At 55.6% G+C, this 19,205-nt stretch overlaps 1 long non-coding RNA gene across 1 annotated transcript; it reads right to left on the bottom strand.

The window, feature by feature from the left end:
- Nucleotides 1–63: 63 nt before the first annotated feature.
- Nucleotides 64–11,752, bottom strand: LOC309853534. The gene is made up of 3 exons (XR_014305799.1): nt 11,433–11,752; nt 6,720–7,549; nt 64–149 (listed from the first exon to the last, which is right to left on the bottom strand). It is a non-coding gene; the product is annotated as an uncharacterized lncRNA (long non-coding RNA).
- Nucleotides 11,753–19,205: the final 7,453 nt, after the last annotated feature.

Here is a 19,205-nt window from a genome sequence, read left to right as displayed (position 1 = left end):
CCGAGAACTCCCGCATGGCTGACGCCCGGCAAACCGGTGTGCACGAGAGTGCGGTGCAGGAGTGGACAGTGGACGGCGCGTGGACGGAGCTGGACAGACCCACTGCCGAGTGCGGCTCTTGTTTCATCTCTCTGGGCCTGCATTCTCATCTGAATGACAGAAAGAAGATCGAAAATAAGGTCAATGTGAAGATTATAAACTACCTGACACCCAAGACATGCCCCACAGAAGTGGCTGTTTTCAAGCACAGCTCAGGAAAAAAGGCAGCAAGCCCTGAGAGGAGCCAAGTGAGGCCTGGAGGCAGGCGACGCCGAGAGAGGAAGCACTTGCTTGGTGTTCCAGAGCAGTCTGTTGGCTGCTCTGGACGCTGCGGCCGGAGTGACTCGAGCCGACCACGCAGCGAGGCCGCAAGGTGGCAACTGATGCATCAAACGCCATCAAGGACACTTGCCGAGGTGCTCAGGGGTCGTGTGGCTTTTTTTTAAGGCAGGGAGGATTCTTTCCTTCCTTTTTAGACTTAGGAGTCTGATGCAGTTTCAGACTTGTGGAAAAGCTTGGGAGTACAAAAACTTCCCGTATCCCCTTAACCTGGACAGCACCAACATTAACATTTTCCGACTTTTGTCTTATCTTCTTGTCTTTGTGCCTTTGTTTCCAGAGCCGTTGAATAGTAAGCGGCCACGCAGACATGACGATGCTTTAGTCCCTAAGGACATCCATGTGTATGTCCTTGAAACAAGGACATTCTTGTTCTCAACTCAGGATAGCGCCTCACAACGGGAAATTCCAGGATAGAACATCACTGTCTAATCTACCAAGTGTCAAGTGTCCTTGTCAGTGTCCTTCGCATGCAAGACACCCGAGACCGTGCGCTGCACTCCACGGGACTATCTCCCTAGACCTCCTCTCATCAGGAACATTCCTAAGTCTTTCTGGTCTTCTTGGGCCAGTTCTTGTGTAGTGTGTCCTTGGGTGTGGGCTTGTGTGATGTCGTGTCATGATCAGAGTCAAGGGACGCACTCCGGGAAGGAGCTCCAAAAAGTGCCGTGAGCTACAGTCCTTGTAGCTCTGATTATATGGCCAAAGAGTATATCTGATGCTGTCCTCAACGTTGAGCAGGTTCAGAAAAATCACCATCTTCTGATCCAACTAAACAGAAAACTAGTGACACACTGTCTGTAAGAAACAACCTTTAAATACAAAGATGTGGACGTGTTTTATAACACATAGTAAACAGAGTAGTAAATCCCAGATTTCTCTTCCCACCTTATACAAAAGGAAGAAGGAGGAGGAGTACGTGAACAGTCATGAGTCCAGGAGACTCGTGCCTGAGATGGTGGAAGAAAAGGGGGTGAATCCCATGAAATAAAATACACAGTGCCATGATGGAGAACGTCTTGACTATGACCGTCACGAGACTCTTACCGCTAGGAAAAGAATGGGTGAAGATGGGTCAATAGAAATTGTCCAAACTCTAATACAAAGAGGAAAAGAATGAGGGGGCTGGGAGTGGGGGGGAACGAAGATCATGATGACAATAAAGTTTTAAATACACTTGGGACAACAGAAATAATTCAACATATGTGTAACTGAAACCCCGGGAGGAAGAGGAGGGACACAATGGTGTAGAAGATATATCTGAGGCGACAGCCGAGAATTGTACAAACGTAATGAAAGATATTAAGTCACAAATCCAAAAAGCTCAGAGAATTCCAAGCAGGATTATTTATTGGAGGAAAAAAAAAGGGGGGGGGTAGATACATAATATGCAAAATACTGAAAGAGAAAGAGAAAATCATTAAAGCAGGCCAAAGAAATTAAGAGACCAGGAGAATGACAGCAGACTGCTCATCGGAAACTACGCAATTCAGAGGACAATGAAGTGCCCTTGCTTAAGGGCCGAGAGAAAAGAACAATGCTCAACACAGAATTCTACCCCCAGCAAAAATACCTTTCCTAAATGAAAGAATTTAAAATTTTTTTTCAGAAAAACAAAATCTGAGGTAATTGATTACCAAAAGATCCCTGCTATAAGATATTAAAGTGGAGTTTTTCAAGTACAAGGAATATAAAACAAGATGGAAACTCGGATCTACACAGAGAAATGAAGAGCTCTGGAAATTGTTAAAATGAAGGGAAGAGAGGGGCCTGGGTGGCTCAGTCAACTAAGAATCTGCCTTTGGGTCAGGTCATGGTCCCAGGGTCCTGGGACTGAGTCCCACACTGGGTGCCCCACTCAGCAGAAAACCTGCTTTTCCCCCTCCCTCCACCCCTCTTCCCACTTGCGCACATGCTCTATCTCAAATATATAAAATCTTTTTAAAAATTAAAATAAAAAAAGGGAAGACCTTTAGGGAAGGGAAGACCTTCTTAATCACTCTGGAATGTTGAGTGTGTAAAGCAAAAACAGAAGCAAAGGACTATGGGTGTGTGGCCTATATAAAAGTTCCATGACCGCACAGCAGAGGGTGGGAGGCCAGTCACTGTATGTGAATCAGTGCATTATCTGAAGGTAGACTGAAAATTAAGACTGCATATTCTAAACCCTAGGACAGCCAAGAAACATCAGTAACTGCTTCATGAAAATATAATAAGAATGCATTATGGATTCATAGTACATGTATAAGTGAACTGTCAGAGAAAAATATCACAAAGGTAGGGGTTAGAGGGAACTGTTACATGTCTTTGACAAAGCCAACCGCATCGAAGAGTGAGTGCCCTGCCCACGTTGCAGGGTCAGAGAGAAGGTACATGAGGTCACACGTGCGCGCTACGGAGCCCAGGCCTGACAAGCATTAAGTGCGTGGAGTATCTGCTGAAGGAGCCAGTCGCAGCAGACAGCCCATTCGTTCTACGGCGGCTTGGGTTTCCTGCAGAACCGCAAACAGCAGAATGCAGATTTCCCAGATGGGGCTCCCAAGGATGTGGGTTAACCTCCAGCTAGCTTTTTGTCTTCAAGTCCTGACCTGGAATGTAATCTATAAACAATCCCACCTCCAGAAACTCAGTTTCCCTCCCAGGAGCCTGTAAACGCGGCGGGCAGTTTAGTGGGCAATGGCAGCCAGGAAAAATAATTTTACCCAGGAAAAGGGACAAAGAGAACCGCAGCTTATGTTGAGAAAAGGAAATTTCTAATCCCCCAACATCTGTAGTGCACATGGATCTGTGACGACACTGCTGTGTCGGACCCTGGGAAGGCTCTCAGTCCGGCCGGCTTCAAGACGAATGCATAAACCACACACGAACTCCACGGCGAACTGGCCGGCAAGTACTCTCCATCCTGCCCCGACACCTAATTACTACGGGGAGCCTAATAAATCTAATATGAAATGATGGTACCATGAATCCAGTAAGCCACGCAGAATCATGAATCCTAGGCGAAGGGCAGCACATAAGGGCCACGGGAAGATCTTTAACGGAGATACTGGTCAGTATTACCCACTGTTCATTTTGCACGGAAGAAACATGACCCAGCTGAGAGGCGGTGCTTGCACAAAGCGGGTGGTGGGGAACCAGGCATGTCTGGGGAGAGCCGGTGGATCTCTGAGGCTGGCGTGCGGGGCCCAGCCTGCCCGTGGGCTCCCCCCCTGCCCACCAGTCTGCTCCGACAGCTTCTGCTGCGGCCAGCGGCACCTCACTGCACTGTGCACACCCTGCTTTCTGCTCAGCTCCTCTGCCACTGCCCCCGGAAGCCCACTCATCACAGAAGTGCCGAAGACACGTCAGCCAGTGGGACCGCCCTTCACCAACAGGCCAGAGCCAGTGGAAAAGCACTCACCCCTTCTGCCTCCGGCAGACAAATTCTAGGTTCATCCTACAGAGTTCCTCACAAAGTCCCCAACAGAATCAAGTCCCTGTCGCCCACTGCATGGGCTAACAGCAGCCCTAACTAGGGTGAGCTACTTTCACGCCATGTCCCCCAAAGAAACCATTTATTCTATGACCCACTAACTTGCAGAATTTACCAAATTTCAGAGTTCACCAAAAACTGGCTTATCTCTTTATAATGTTGACACCACCCAGGCTGCTGATGCGGGGTGGGCGGCGGAGAGGCAGAGAGAGACGGTGTCAGGGAGCAGGGGTACCTCGAACCCTGCAGGCCCGGCCCCACCATCCTCTTCGGCCCTCGGCGATCCTTCCAGGCCCCGCAAGGCCTCGGAATCAGCAGCAGTGCCGGACAGCTTCGGGGCCCTGGACAAGTACCTCGTCTCCATAATCTTCTCCACAGAAGGGAGACAGACCCACCCCGAGGGCTGCAGGCAGGGAGCACTAGGATGGCGTGTCTCAGCCAGCGCAGCTCAGCACACAGAGTGTTGCATCATGGCCTTGGCCGGAAATACTGCCTAAGGAGCTCCTACAATTCTCAAGGAGGAGCAGGGAGACATAAAATTCCTCTGGGCTACAGACCTGCTCGTTTTAAGAGGCAATGGTTCATGGCAGAACTTCGTGCCCCACCTCTACTCCCAGTGCTGGGTCAAGCTCCGGGAACACGGAGAGACACAGCGCTGCCCTCCAGAGCCTTCCAGGATGGCGGTAGCAGGAAGACGGGTACAGCGAGGATGAGGCAGGGCCCAGGCACAGCATCCACCGGAAAAGGGCTCTGCAGGGAAACGGAGGCAGGGAGGGCTGGCTCTCCTGACAGAAACAGCGAGCGAGCAAGGAGAGAAGGCCGGAAATGAACAATGAGCGGCCCGGAGACCTGGGGCGTGGGGCCAGGAGAGGCCTGGATGACAGGGTTTCTGTCGCGAGCCAGAGGGCCCAGATGACTGGGAACTGCACCCCGCCAGAAGGAAGAATCTATTCCTGCAGTCAATGAGGTGTTCCTTTAGGGGTACGGCAACTACTCCTTTGAAACCCCAATGGTAATGTGCACCTCTGGCACACAGAGACCTCACCCACCGAAGGGAAGAACATCCAAACTCCTAAATCAGGCAGAAATTCTCGTGGGCATGCGACGTTTGACCTCCCCATCTGCCCCCTCTGTGCAGTCACACTCAATCCTGCTCTTGCCCCAAACCCCTTGGAATAAATCCCACAGTCCGCAGGGTTGCCAGAGCCCAACAGGGATCACGGGACCGGGGGGTCGGGGGGCCGGGGGACCAGGAGCAGGAGGGCCTGGCCTGAGGCGCAGCACCTCTGACAGGTTAAGGCCGGGTGAGCTCTACCTCGCCCCAGAACACAGGCTTCTCTCTTCAAGGAAACGGACCAGCTGTGGGAGCCAGGCGAAGGCCCCTCTCCTCATCTGAGTTCTCAGTCTGTCGCCCATAAAATTCACATGGCGATTGTGCCCCACGTCGCGGAGCTGCGGTAAGGAAGCACGTGGCTGAGTCAACACAGGGCCTGGGACAGAGGAAGCACGCGCTCCGCTTACCCCATCGCCACCACCGCCTGCAGGGGAGTGTGGCTGGCGGAGAGCAAACACCCCACCTCCCGCTGCAGTTCAGATACAGCCGCTCCCGGGGTGCGCACGGACGTCAGGAGAGAAACACTCTGCGCACCAACTGCACCCCTCCCGCCCCGCGCCTGCACCAGACCCCGCTGGCAGACCCCAGAGCGGAGACATGGGCGCATCCTCACTCGGGACACGCAGCTCCGGGCAGCCCCACCGGCAGGTGAGCGGCGGCCCCCGCGACCTCCGCACCACCTGCGGGAACGGGCTCAGGCGGGAAGAGGGAGCGCAGCCGCCGTCCGGGGGGCGCTGAGCGGCCGCCTGGGCAGCAGCAGGACTTGGGCTCCAGGCCAGGGACCGCAGGGCAGCTCAGGCTCCCTCAACACGCGCGGGAGAAACGGGCCGTGGCCTCCTGAACTGAACCCCAGGACAGAAAACCAAACACGTCGGGGGAGACGCTGGGGAAAGCAGACTCTCCGGTCGGGTTAACCGTGGTGCACTCACACCTCTCCGTCCGGGCTCTCGCCGGGCAGCGGTCGGCACGCGGGGAAGCCGGGCACCGGACCCTCCGCGCCATCACCGCAACTTTTCAGTAAATCTAGAATTATCACAAAACACAAACTTCACTTAAAAAATGAGGCTGACTCCCACAAGAGCAGCGGGGAGCTGACGCCCGGCCAGCTACCTCTCCCGGAGGAAGGGGAGGCCGAAGCTGCAGGCCCAGAGCCCACACGGAGGCGGCGACCAGGGCAGCCCCAGGTCACCGCAAGGCCCAATCTTCAGGCGCGGCACTGACGAACACTGACAGGCTCCAGCTTTCTGGGTAATTTTTGGTCCCTCCTGGACTCCTCTTCTTCCCAGAGCAGGCGACTTATCCGCGGTAGGACTAAATGGGATTCAATCCGAACGTCTTTCAAGTTTTCTCCCGTCACTCACACACCTGAGAGAAAAAGACTCTGCTGGTCTTCAACCTCAGCTTCTGCCTGAGACTACGGTCACAGTCCACGGAAGCTCGGTGCCTTCGAGCTCTGAGACCCTGTCCCTTCCATATCTGTCACCCCTTTGCCAGGAGACATCCCTGGGCTGAGCCCGCCGTCCCTCACGGCCTGGCTGTGTGACCTTGGACAAGTCACTGCGGTTGCCAGGCCCCCCGTGACCTCCTTCAGGGAGGACGACCGGCGTGTTTCCAAGTCTGTGGAGCAGGCAGAGGGAGCGCAGTGAACAGGACCGCCGTCCCTGCGGACTTCAGCGAACACCCGTCGGCATCCCCTCCCCGTTTCCATTCCTGTCACAGTCGCGAGTCACTGCAGCAAAGGTGGCCCCAGCTCACCCCTTGGAAGCACCGGCTCAGGCTCCTGAGCACGCAGGGGAGCGTCCTCCCATGCGGGCTGGGGCTTCAAGTGAGAGAACATTCCTGGCTCTCCCTGCATCCAAGATACGTCCTGCAGAGACAGGACATGCGGTTTAGTTCCCGCTGCTGCACAACAAATCCCTCGGAAGTCAGCAGTTTCGAGCAACAAGTGTCTGTCATCTCACAGGTCTCCGAGAGTCCGGAATCCAGGGACAACTGCCCTACAAGGAGAAGGACGAGGAGGGGAGGGGGAGAGGGGAGGAGAGCCACCAAGACAGAAACCACAGTGCCTTTTATGACCTAATCTTGGAAGTGACACAGCAAACTCCATTAGTCCTCGGACCCACCCTGGTGCTGCACGAGGGACTGCTCAGGGCATGAATTCCGGGAGGTGGGATCCGAGGGCACTGCGGAGGCTGGATGCCATGACCTGGGGAGGTCTGTTTCCAAAAACACCATCTGGGAGCACAGGTGGGGGCAGCCACATCTTCCCATGCTGCAGCGTCACGTGGCTGGCACCAACCGGCGGGCAGCAGGGCCAGTAGTCCCCGGAAGGCTGGGACCGGGCGGGGCATCTGCAGGACAGCTGGCGCGTGAGTGACGAAGGCGCGACGCCTCCCTCTGGCCAGGGTAAGCATCTCCACGCATCGGCAGCCTCAGGCCTCACAGGCATGTCAAAAACTCAACCAAGAAATCAAAGCAGCACGACATTCTGTTCAGGTGGTCTCAAACTCGGTTTAGGAAGGAAGGATTTGGGACTGCACAAGCAAGGCTCTCTGCGGGGTCAGGTCACGATCAGTCTCGCTCCCCTGGGAGGACAGAAAGAAGAGAGAAGCTTAGAGACCCCCCACGCACTGTGCTTGGAGTGGTTTGAGGGCACTGGGAAGCAAAGGAGGAAAACAGGAAAATTTTGATTTTCATAGGAAAATAAATGAAGTGATAATCGTTTGGTTTTTAATCTTCTCACTGCTTCCAGAGGTAGAAAATCACCTTGTCTGGCTTCCTCCCAGGCCAGCCCGTGGAACCTGGGCCCTCAGGGGCCCCAAGGATCAAAAAGAAGTCACGGTCATTCAGGTAGCAAGGGGCAGTCCCAGGAGTCTAGCCCAGCTCCTGCACATTTCACGTCAGCACTCTGAAAGGCAACAGAGCCAGAGCACTCCACCTCGGGCTCCTCTTCTGTAAAATGGGCTGATAACACACCTCTTCCAGAGTATGCTGTTATTACTGAAGATGGCGGCTGTGGCTACGGGTAAGGAACCCTCGCTCACTGTAGGCCAGGCATAGGGCTAAGCGTGTCAACAGCCTGGTCTCAACTGACAGGTGAAGAAACAGAGACTCAGAAAAGTGAAGTACTGGCCTTGCCCAGCTGGCTAGACTCAATGCTGACCCCAGCACCGGTGAGATAGAGCAGTCCTAGGCCTGTGATGCCTGGACGGATGGACGGACGGACGGACGGACGGACGGATGGATGGAGAGACAGACAAATGAGTCAGTGGCGCAGGAACGGAAGGATGGAGGGATGAATGGGGAGACGGGCAGACGGACAGACGGGTCTGCAGATGGGTGACTGGATGGAAGGACGGACAGACGGACGGATAAGTGGCTAGATGGCGGGAGAACAGACGAGGTGGCGGGTAGGTGGACGAAGGGACAGATGGGTAGACGAGTAGGTGAGTGTACGGATGAGCAGATGGACAGACGGATAAATGGACGGCTGGAAAGATGGGAGGGGTCGATGGACGGATAAACAGATCACAAGTGGGGGACGAGGACCATCATTCTGGTTGTGAAGAGTCCAACGCCTTCCTCTAGGAGAAGCACTGGAAACTTCTACGTGTTTGCTTTCTACAGTTCTGACAAATTTTCCACAGGAGAACAAAGTTTGGCTGCAAAATACCTCTTCTTTTTGGAAAGGGAAAAACAGCACCTCTTTTTTTTTTCTTGCAAGTGATGCAAAACATTTCACATGGACCCAAACATATCTGGCACCTAAGGGTCAGGAGCTGGGGACTTCACCAGACACATACATCATTAAAGTTCCCCTGAAACGAACATTACCACTGTTTTGTGCCCATGAATAAAGCATTAAGCAAATATTGAGACTGAGACACCTCATTACCCAGGGTCGTTAAGTAACTCAGGAAGACCACAGCTATGTTTGAAGCCAATTAAGAGGCCTCACACTGGGTGTTGGAACCACACGAGGGGCTGGCATATCCCCTAGCACACAGTAGGCACCTCATAAAATGTGTAGAGCAAGTCAACAAGATGCTCCAGCCCCAGAGACTGGTCAACTATACCAGCGCGCTTAGATCTCACTCATCAGGTTACCTGGACTACAGCACTCAGAGCTCAGGACAGCTATGACTGCACAGAGCAAGTGACCCACACTAACGATAAAACCAACAATTCCGGTGTTTCATTTCTGTGTGTGGTAAAATACACAAACATAAAACTGACCACCTTAGCCATGCTTAAGTGTACAGTTTAGAAATATTAAACACATGCATAATGGGCCAATATTACCACCAACCATCTCCAGAACATTTTTCTCTTCCCCAGCTGAAACTATTTGGGGTCCTTTGGGACTCCATGTGAGTTTTAGGAATGGTTTTTCCATTTCTGCAAAAGACAATTTATTAGGATTTTGACAGCGGTCATGTTGAATCTGCAGATCATTTTGGGTAGGACTGACAGCTTATGAATATTGTCTTTTAGTCCATGAACATGGGATGTCTTTCTATTTGCTTATATCTAACTTCTTTCTTCTAATGACCTGTAGTTTTCGGTGTACATATTTTTCATCTCCTTGTCACGTTTATTCGTAAGTACTTTATTTTTGATAGTATTGTAAATGGGACTGTTTTACTGACTTCCTTTTTGCTAGTGTAAAGAGATGCATCTGATTTTTCATGCTAACCTTGCATCCTGCTACTTTGCTGAATGAATTTTCCGGTTCTAATGATGTTTGTGAAATCTTCAGATGTCCTACATACAAGATCACATCCTCTGTGAACAGAGTTAAATTTACGGGACTCCCAAGAATCCAGGGAACAGAAGTGGTGAAGGCAGGCGTCCTTGCCAACAGAAAAGCTTTCAGTCCTTCAGCAATGCCTATGAAGTTCATTGTGGGTTTTTTATACATGATTGTACTATGCTGAGTAGTTTCCTTGTACACCTGGCTTGCTGAGTGTTTTTATCATGACAGTTATTTGTTTGTATCTAACAAACACTTCCTTAGCATCACCTGCCAGGCACTGTTGAAACTGCTTTATAATTATTAACTCACTTGACCTCCGAAGAACCATATGCTGTATACACTGCTATCATCTCCACTTTACAGAGGAGGAACAAAGGCATCGACTAAACACACAGGAAGCTGTGGAACCGGCTTTCCAACCAGATGCTCCGGCTTCTAGCCCCTGTTTGAAACAACCAGGAAGCAGAGCAGAAGCCAGCAGGCTGAGTCTCTATTACACCAAAGACAATTCACCACATTATCTAATCCTTCCCCAAATCGTATGATGTAGATATTCACAGGCCCGTCTTACCACTGAGGAAGCTGAGTTTATAGACACTTAGGAAACTTCCCCAGGGCCACACTACTAGTGAGAGACGAAGGCTGGGTTTAAATTTAGACTATTGAGCCACAGAACAGCCCCAACCCGCCCACAAAGGGTGATGTCCAGAGCCGCTCTGTCCACGAGCCCCTTGTGACCGGTGAGCCCTTGAAACATGGCCAGTGCCACATGCTGACACGACATTTTACAAAGAGTTAAGTACAACGGGTTATTACAATTTCATGTGTTCCTTTAAAATGTGACCACCAGGAGACGTACACATGTGGCTCGCACTGCACTTCCGTTAGACATCCAAGAATGGAGGAGGGCAGGAGTCGGCAAGGACCGGCTCGAAGGAAGATCTGCCCCCAGGGCTCCCCTGAGCACTACCTTGGCAGTCACTGTCCCTTGTGCTAGGTGCCTTGGGAGGAGGCTGACAAGTGCTGTCCAGCTCCCGTGGACCACACCAACAAGAAATGCTTGCTCCAGCCAGTGGAGGATGCAGCCTGGGAGGGGGCTCAGGACAGAGGAGACCGACCGACTGCACAGCATTCCTCCACTGATGCCAGCACCTCAAACCCCAGGAGCAGCCCTTCTCAGATCCCAACAATCAGTGCAAATGGAAGGCACACCCTGAACACCAGGGGCAGGCACAGAAGGCAACCCCAACCACCAGGAATGCAAGTGCCCTGGCAACTCCGCATCCGAGGGGTTTTCCCATTCTGCCCCAGGAGAGCCGAGACTGTGGGATCCTGGGCTGTGGAAAGCACGTCGAGTACACCATCACTGGTGGCAGAAAGATGACCTGGAGATGTGGGGCAGGAGGAGAAGGTGGCAAGAGGCAGGCAGGAGGAAGAAGGACATGGAAGAGGAGAGAGGACGGGGGAGGGAAGGGTGGGGGAGGGGATGGGGGAAGGGAAGGGTGGGGGAGGGGATGGGGAGGGGAGAAGGGCACAGGGGCCACTAGCCACGGAGTGCTTTCCACCTGCCGGGCCCTTGCAAAGTAGGATCGTCATGCCCATTTCTCAGATGTGGAGAGCAAGGCTCAAGGAGGTGACATAACCAACCCAAGGACGCACAACCAGCAGTGTGTAAGGCTGAGTCGGCCGGTTCTATGTGACACCAGACCTACTTCTACTGCTACGGCACACGTTCAGTCATGGAGACACTGAAGTTATCATTTCAGGGACCAGGTCATGGCCTTCCAGCTCCAGGACGACCAGTCTTTCTGCACGGTGTGCGTTGCATAATTCCGAGGTCCGAACTCTGGGTGTCCTGGCCAGGCCGGAGCGTGTGCGTGCCGGCAGCAGGACCCACAACAGCGGACCCCACCTCAGTCCCACCTTCTCCACCCCAGGCTCTAGAACAGGCCAGCTGGTGACTCGGACGCACACACAGACGCAGCTCGACCGGCCACACCTGCCTCTCCACGTGGCTGCTCAGCCGCGCCCACCGCACCTGCGACTTCCTCTGCTTCCCCGGCTCAGTACGTGACAGCGTCGGGTTTGCAGGTGCCTCCTCTCCTGCTCGCTCCCCCACCCCCAGACAATCCATCGGCAAATCCTCTTGTCGTCCTCAAGAAAGACCCAGACCTCAGCCTCCTTCCAGGCTCCTTCCTGGGAGGCGAGGCCCCTCCCCTCAGCCTCTGTGGCCAATTCTCAGCACAGCCACCAGAGGGAGCACGTTAGACTCCAAGCCCGATCAGAGACCGTTAAGTGGCTTCCAAGGGCTTCCCAAGTCAGAAAAAAGCCGAAGACCTTTCCGTTGGTGCTGGGTCTGAGCTGACCTCAAAGCTTCTGCTCCTGGCCTCTGACCACTCCTCTCTCCACCCCAGCCACACTGGGCTCCCGCTATGCTGCACACTCAGAACAGGTCCGCCGCGGGTCCTTTGCACCTGCCACCCTCCGCCCAGCAGTCTCTCCCCCAGACTCTCCCTCCCATCCTCTGCTGAGTCCCGTCTTCAGAGAGGCCTCACTCTCCCGCATCGGCACCGCTCCCTCTCCTCTGCCTCACCTTCCTAGCACCGTCCCCATCCCACAGAGATTCGCCCATGACCATGTCCCCAGTCCCCACCATCTCATGCCCCTGAACAGAAACAGGCTCTTACAGCTCAGTGGAGTCCAAGGACTTTCCTGTTAAAGCCAACATTGCCCTTTTGTTTTGTGTTTCAGTATGTGACTCTGTCAGCTGTCCTCAGAGGGACCCCTGTGAGACAGAGGAAGGGACGGGCGAAGGTTGCGGACGGACCATTCTTAGCAGAGGCAGTGCACCTGCAAGCAGTGTGTGGAGAACTGTGTGTACCTTAACTAAATAATGCTAACTAAATGACGCAGCCACAGCACTCGTCCCTCCCCCGCTGGCAAAGACTCCTAAGAGGAAGGACGCCCAGTGCAGCTGCAGGGAAGAGAGAAACCCCGCCACGGCTCCGGTTCACACCCACACGGCCCTCCTCGAGAGAGCAGAAGCACCTGGGTCTGCAGAGGGTGCTGCGCTCCACGCAGAGAGGGGAACACATCCCCCGCCGGATACCACGTGAGTCACAAGCACGAGCAACACTCCGACAAGCCTGTGTGCACAGCGACATTCAGACACCTGCCGCACAGGCACCATCCCCCACGATCTGACAGTGGGACCCTCGCAGAGCACCGACACGCTGAGTGTTCCACGGAACCCAGGTGGGCAAGAGCTGCTACCCGGAACCCTCCTGGCAAGAGGGAAGCAAGACACGGGCAAAGGAGTGTCAGCACTAGTAAGCGAAGTCCGTCCGTCAGAGCCGGGCGGATACCACACAGTCTCGCGCATGTGGAATCTGAGAAACAAAACGGAAGCCCACTTTAAGATGAACACACGGGGACAGACCATGAGACTCTAAACGCCAGGACACAAACGGAGGGCTGCAGGAGGGGGGTGGGGAGGGGAGGGGTAACTGGCGGATGGGCACTGAGGTGGCGCGTGATGCAGTGAGCACTGGTGACACACACAGTGATGAAGCCATGAATCCCACCTTTAATGATAACAACAACAACTAATAACACACATAAATCTCAAATAATAACTGATAATACACATGAATTTCACAAATATTTTAAAAATTAAAAAAAGAAATGCTGTTTAAGAAAAGAAACAAGGTCCTGGAACGGATCCCAGCTCCATGTGGTCCCATGTGACCCCAAGCGGTCCCCCTGGGCCCCTTCTGACCCCATATGGTCACGTGTGGCCCTGTGCAAGCACAACAGAGTCTCTGTGGGGATCAGTTTCCCTTTCTGCAAAAAAGAGGGTAAGAATCTTAGCTTTCAAGAATTAAACGTGAGAACTGTAAGAATTAACTGAAGTCCCAAGGACAAAAGTATGCAATTTAATTACTTCTAAACCCATATATTGCAGACCCTCCCCTGATGAAATAGCAGATCTAGTCCTTGGCTGTCAAGGACGCTAGAGCTCCCAGGTGGGGCTTTGACGGACCAGGCTGCAGGGACCTGGCCACCCCTCTGGGCTTCCCGGTCGACCGGTCATCGCATGTGACACATGGGACCACCAGGACCAGGACCTTCCTGACACGATGCCACAGGGAGCACAGAGCCCTGCCCAGGAAGCCATCTTGCAGAAAACAAGACACCCCAATCTGTTAGACCTCTAGATGGGAAACACGGAACAGCAGTAAAGCACTGTGTGTATGTTTAAAAAATCCTCAACTTTTCATATAGTTTCACACTCTTATGCCTGTTTTTATACATAGAAGAGTTTCTAGAAAGAATAACGGAGGGAGAGGGAAGCAGAGAGGGAACGGAGGCTCCGATGAGGGGGCGTGCTGGGACGCGTGCTGGGACCGGGAGGCGGCTCTGATGAGGGCACAGGAAGAGGCTGCAGCCAGTGAAGCACACCCAGGCGCAGGGTAGGATTTGCACCCTAGGAACAACCTGCCCCGCCTGGCAAGGCACCCCGGCGCTCGGATACCTCGACCCCCCACAAAGCCCAAGCCCAGGCAGCTCGGAGGAGGCCGCCAGCTCCCAGCCCAGCCCTGCTCCCTACCTGCGAACAGCGAGCGGCTGTGTGCAATTTCTGGAATCTCCCCCCTTCAAATGTGGGATGTCTGGAGAGGACACACCTGCCCGGCTGGTGCTGAGACAACAAAATTCCCCAAACTCTGGAATGCCAGACTTGGCCTCCTCCAGAATGCCACCACCTTCTACTGCCCATGGATCAACCCTGAGGTTTGTTGTTTTAACATGAAAACGGTGCCCTCAAACAGGGCTGCTCTCTTGGAAATGGCCAAAGTGAAAGCAGCTGTTCCCCATCACGCCTGTGGCCCCCCAGCCCCCCAGAGGGGCACCGAGCAGAGGAAACAGTGGACTCCCCCCAAATCAACAAGCACTTATGGAACACCCACTGTGCGCCAAGCAGTGAGAGCTGCCGGCACAGCAAGACCCACAAGGACTGGGAGCCTCCAACACGGCCGACACGCTCGCTGACGGCAGAGCTCTCTCAAGGGCCCACGTGGCTTCCATGTGGCTGCAGGGACCCGGCCACAAGACCGACCCCACGTGAGACAAAACCCAGTGGACTGGGAGGACACAGACCTCAGGGAGCTCCCACAGAGGAGAAGTGAACCGGAGACACCTGGAGGCGGGAGCTTCTTGAGAGGGAAGTGACCTGAATGGGATTCGAGAGAGCTGAGCTCAAGTCCTGTGTCTGTCACCAGCTTGTGGTGTGGCTTTAGACCTGGCATTACCCTCTCTGCATCTCAGTGTCCCTCTATGAATGAGGTGGTCGAACTAGGTGTCCCCACAGCCCCTGCCAGCCCCCAGGTCTCAACACATGGGTAATCGGAGAGCTCTCTGAGGGCAGAGCTGGGCAGCGAGCCCACCCAGGACTAGGGCTGGGCTGGGCACATGGCTGAGGCCGGTCCAGCCACCGGGGCTCTCACCTTCTCCCCGGCGATTCCCGATGGGCCCGTAGGTCTCAGGAAACCAGAGAGGAGGCTTGAGCAGGTGTAGGCCAGGCAGGACACCAGCCCCCATGAGACTCTTCCCAGTCCCTCGGACGCCAGCTGACCTCCCAAGGCCACACAAGCACCTGCCTCCTGGGCACTGGCCCCATCAGCAGGTCACTTCCAGACAAGAGTGTGATGTGTCCTGGCACAGGGCTGGCACTCGGTAATTCTAGAATTCACTTGTTCGTTCAACACAAAAGCGGCGGGGCACCTCGTGTGCGCCCGCTATGTCAAGCACTGGGTGTACCGTCCTGACTTGATAAATTTGGTCCTTCTGGGAAGGAGGGTGATCCCGGCAAGCACTATCAGGTACCCGCGGCACGTCCTGAGTGCTACGACAGAGGTGCACCCCAGGCCGGGGCTGGAGGCGCGGAGACCCCTCCCAGCTGTCGGGCAAGAACACGGCACCGCGCCACGGGACGCCCGGGCTGAGGGAAACGGGTTTACTGTTAGTGGCAAAGTTCACATACACAGACTTCCAGGAACGAGGACCCACGTGGCCATGTGAGGGTATCTGGGGTCAGAAGACACGTCTCTGACTCCCAGCTCTGCCACTTACAGCTGTGTGACCCCGTCTCCCAGCCTGACGCTTCTCATGCGACACAGACCTCACCCCGCCAGGCTGCTGCAGGCTGACACCAACGGGGTGGGGGACGGGCACAGCTGAGCTACTGAGTCATGGTTCTGCCTCTTCCCAGCCTCTCCGAGGCTCAGCCGCCCCATCTGTAAAACAGGCAGAGGACGTGGCAAGTTGCCCCCTGCTCCACACTCACGGCTCCCCAGGGCCAGAGCTGGGCGTAAAGCAGGGGCACCACCGCCCCGAAGTCTGCACTCCCAGCCTCCCTCACCAGAGCTGCAGCCAGAGGAGAGTCTGGCTTGGAACCTTCGGGATCCACACACGTTAATATGCTATTCAGGACTGCGAGGCAGCCGCAGTCTTCAGAACACGGCCCCCGAAGATGTTCAACTCCTCTCTGACACTTGAGCGGGAGGCGGCTACTGAGTAACGAGGAAGGAAGCAGGTCCACTGTCGAGCTCTGTGGGGGGAAAGCCACCGCCTCAACCAGAAACACTCGACCTGGGAAGGAATCCAGAGACGTTTTCCAAAGCCCAGACACTGTCCCCGCACTGCGGCCGACTGTCCAGCGGACTCTGCAGCGGTCCAGGGAGCGAGGACAGCTCCCTTCAGAAGGCGCGTCGGGGGCTCAGCGGGTGAAGCCTCTGCCTTCAGCTCAGGTCGCGATCCCAGGGTCCTGGGATCGAGTCCCGCATCGGGCTCCAGAGAGCCTGCTTCTCCCTCTCCCTCTGCTGCTCCCCCTGCCCGAGCTCTAAATAAACAAAATCTTAAAAACAACAACAAAATGCTGCTGTTCCCAGCTGGGGACCGTGACAGCACCATCGCCCTCGGGGGTCCTCCAGTAATGGCTTGTCCCAGAGCTCACGCCTGCTCCAGGCAGCTGCCCCTGGCAGCGGGCTGACCAGCCAGGTAGCCACCGGACGGGAAAGCCAGTCATCCCAGCACCGAAACAACCCTAGACTCGGGTCTGTCCAGGCTTAGAAGAAACTCATCAAATGCAGGAAGTGCTTCCAGCAGGAAGATGCTGACCATTATTCCGGAAGCCCGGAGAAAAAGGGTTACAGCAAAGGAACAGCTCTCGGTTGGCTGTGAGGGACCTTTCTGAAAAGGGAATGCAGGGGACTTCCCTCCGGTTGAGAGAGATTCTCTTCCAGGGTCTTCATGTCTTAATAGTTTGGGGACTTCACTTGCATTCAAAGGAGCCATTTTCCCAGGAACTGCTTTTCCTTCTGCTCATTCTGCCCTGCTGGCTCCATGCTTCTCTGTTTCAGGGTCCCTGCCTCCTGAGACCTTGCTAGGCAGGTCCCACTGTCCCCTGGCTAGCCCCGCTCTACACACAGCCCCACAGTACTGGAAGGCATGTTGTCCCCCACTGCCCGTCACCACGCTGGGACGAGGCCTGTGACGGGGATGGGGACAGGGGCCAGAGCCTCAGAAGGGGGCGATGTCCCTCCGGATAAACACGGAGCTGCACCACCATGGCACGGTCGCTCGGACGGGAGTGCTTGCAGGCACGGCGCGGAGGCTGGCCACATCCCCCAGCGTGATTTTGCCCAAGGACGGATTCTCTGACGGCTGGCTCTCCTTGGTCTCCAGGTGGACAGCAGACAGGCTTCTTCCCAAAAAGAGCAGAGATACCATCCCCGTTTGGAACAACCTCCAGGCCACAGAGGTCCCCGGGAGCTGGCCTGGCTCTGTGTGGCCTGGGCGGGGCAGCAGGTCACCTCTCGCTCGGGGCCTGGGTCTCCACACCTGCCCCAGGGGGAGTGCTTGCTCCGCCTGGCAGGCCACCAGGAGCCTTTAGCACACCTGGGAGCAACCAAGCACCAAGGGGGATGTGGGGGTCCAGGGAGCCTGCAGCCCTTACCCTCAGGGCAGTAACAGCATTTGGGAAGTGAGAAGCAGACCAGCATTATCTACAGGAAATGCTGTAACCAGGCTCGGGTAACCTTCTAGAAGGCCAGGGCAAAGGCAGCGGTCACAGGGCCCAGCTGTGCTGTCCAACTTGCTGGCTGCTGGTCACACGGCTATTTAAAGTTAGACTGCAGGGAACTGAACTACAACTCAGCGGCAGGGACCGTGTCTCAAGTGTTCAACAGCCACACGTGGCTTGTGGGCTGCTGTGCGGAACGGCGCACGTCCGACATGCTGTCTGCAACATGTTCTACTGGACGGGACCGGGCGGCACGGTCACTGCTCCGTAAGCGGTATGAGACGGACAAGATGGAGAAGCGGTGTAAGGGGGTGGGGGACTGAGAGAGAGGGGGGTGGGAGCGAGGGGCGGGAGGGGGCTGGGGAGGGGGAGGGGGGCTGCGAGAGAGGAGAGGCAGCAGGGAAGGGGCAAGGGGGGAGGCATTAGGGAGGGGAAGGGAGAGGCAGCAGGTGGGAGCAGGGATGCTGGGGGAGAGGGAGGCAGCAGGGGGGCGGCTGGGAGAGAGGAGGGAGGCACTGGGGGGAGCAGCAGAGGGGGGCTGGGAGGGGAGGCACCGGGTGCTAGGAGAAAGGGCGAGGGAAGGCATTAGGGAGGGGAGGCAGGAGCGGAGCGAGCAGGGATGGGGAGGCCTCCAGGAGAGGGCTGGGAGAGGGAGGGCTGGGGACAGGGAGAGGCAGGGGAGCCGGTCCTCCAAAACTCCCCATCTGGGAGGCGGCAGGGCCTGGCCCGGAGAAAGCGGCCAGCAGGGGAGCGAGGGCTGAGTCCGCCTGAGCTCCCAGCTCCTCCAGCCTCTCCAAGCACTTTCCAGACCAGACTCTCGTGACTCTCGTGCCCTCTCGTGGCTTCAGGACAACAGGCGGGCGGGAGAGCCAGGGCTGGGCCAGCCCACCGCAGTGTCACTGCCTTAACAGCAAGCACGGTGACTCCGGTGACTCTGGGGAGTGCGTCTGGAAGGGTTCACGTCGTCTCCACCGGAAACAAACCACCGATCCCAGGGTCTCTGCGGCTGCCTCCAGGCAGGCCCCGTTCAACTGGCTTCAGCCAGAGCAGTTTCTCCCCAACACAAGTCTGACACACTTGGGATCTTTGAAAAGCCACCGATGCCTCCCGTAGTGTGGTCTGTGCTCACCTGTGTCACTGGCCCTCGTAAGCTGCACACAGAACGTGGCAGGTGGTCCTGGGCAGGCCTTCCCACGGCGGCGCTCTCCCGCACACTCTGTCCTCAGCCTTCATCACCAGAGTGACAGGACTCACCGTCAGGTCTCCGCTCAGACCACCGTCCCCCAGGAACCTCCCCTGACCTCAGGACCAGGTCCACAGGCCTTGTCTTGTGCTAGTTTCCCGCAAGGCAGAGCCTGAGGCCACGACTGACGGTGCCCGCTTTGCTGACGGGGGGCCGGGAGGC

The sequence above is a fragment of the Mustela nivalis genome, assembly GCF_964662115.1.
Source record: "Mustela nivalis genome assembly, chromosome: 18".
Classification (NCBI taxonomy): Eukaryota; Metazoa; Chordata; class Mammalia; order Carnivora; family Mustelidae; genus Mustela; species Mustela nivalis.
Note: the sequence above shows the minus strand (reverse complement) of the source record. Positions and strands in the feature narration are given on the sequence as shown.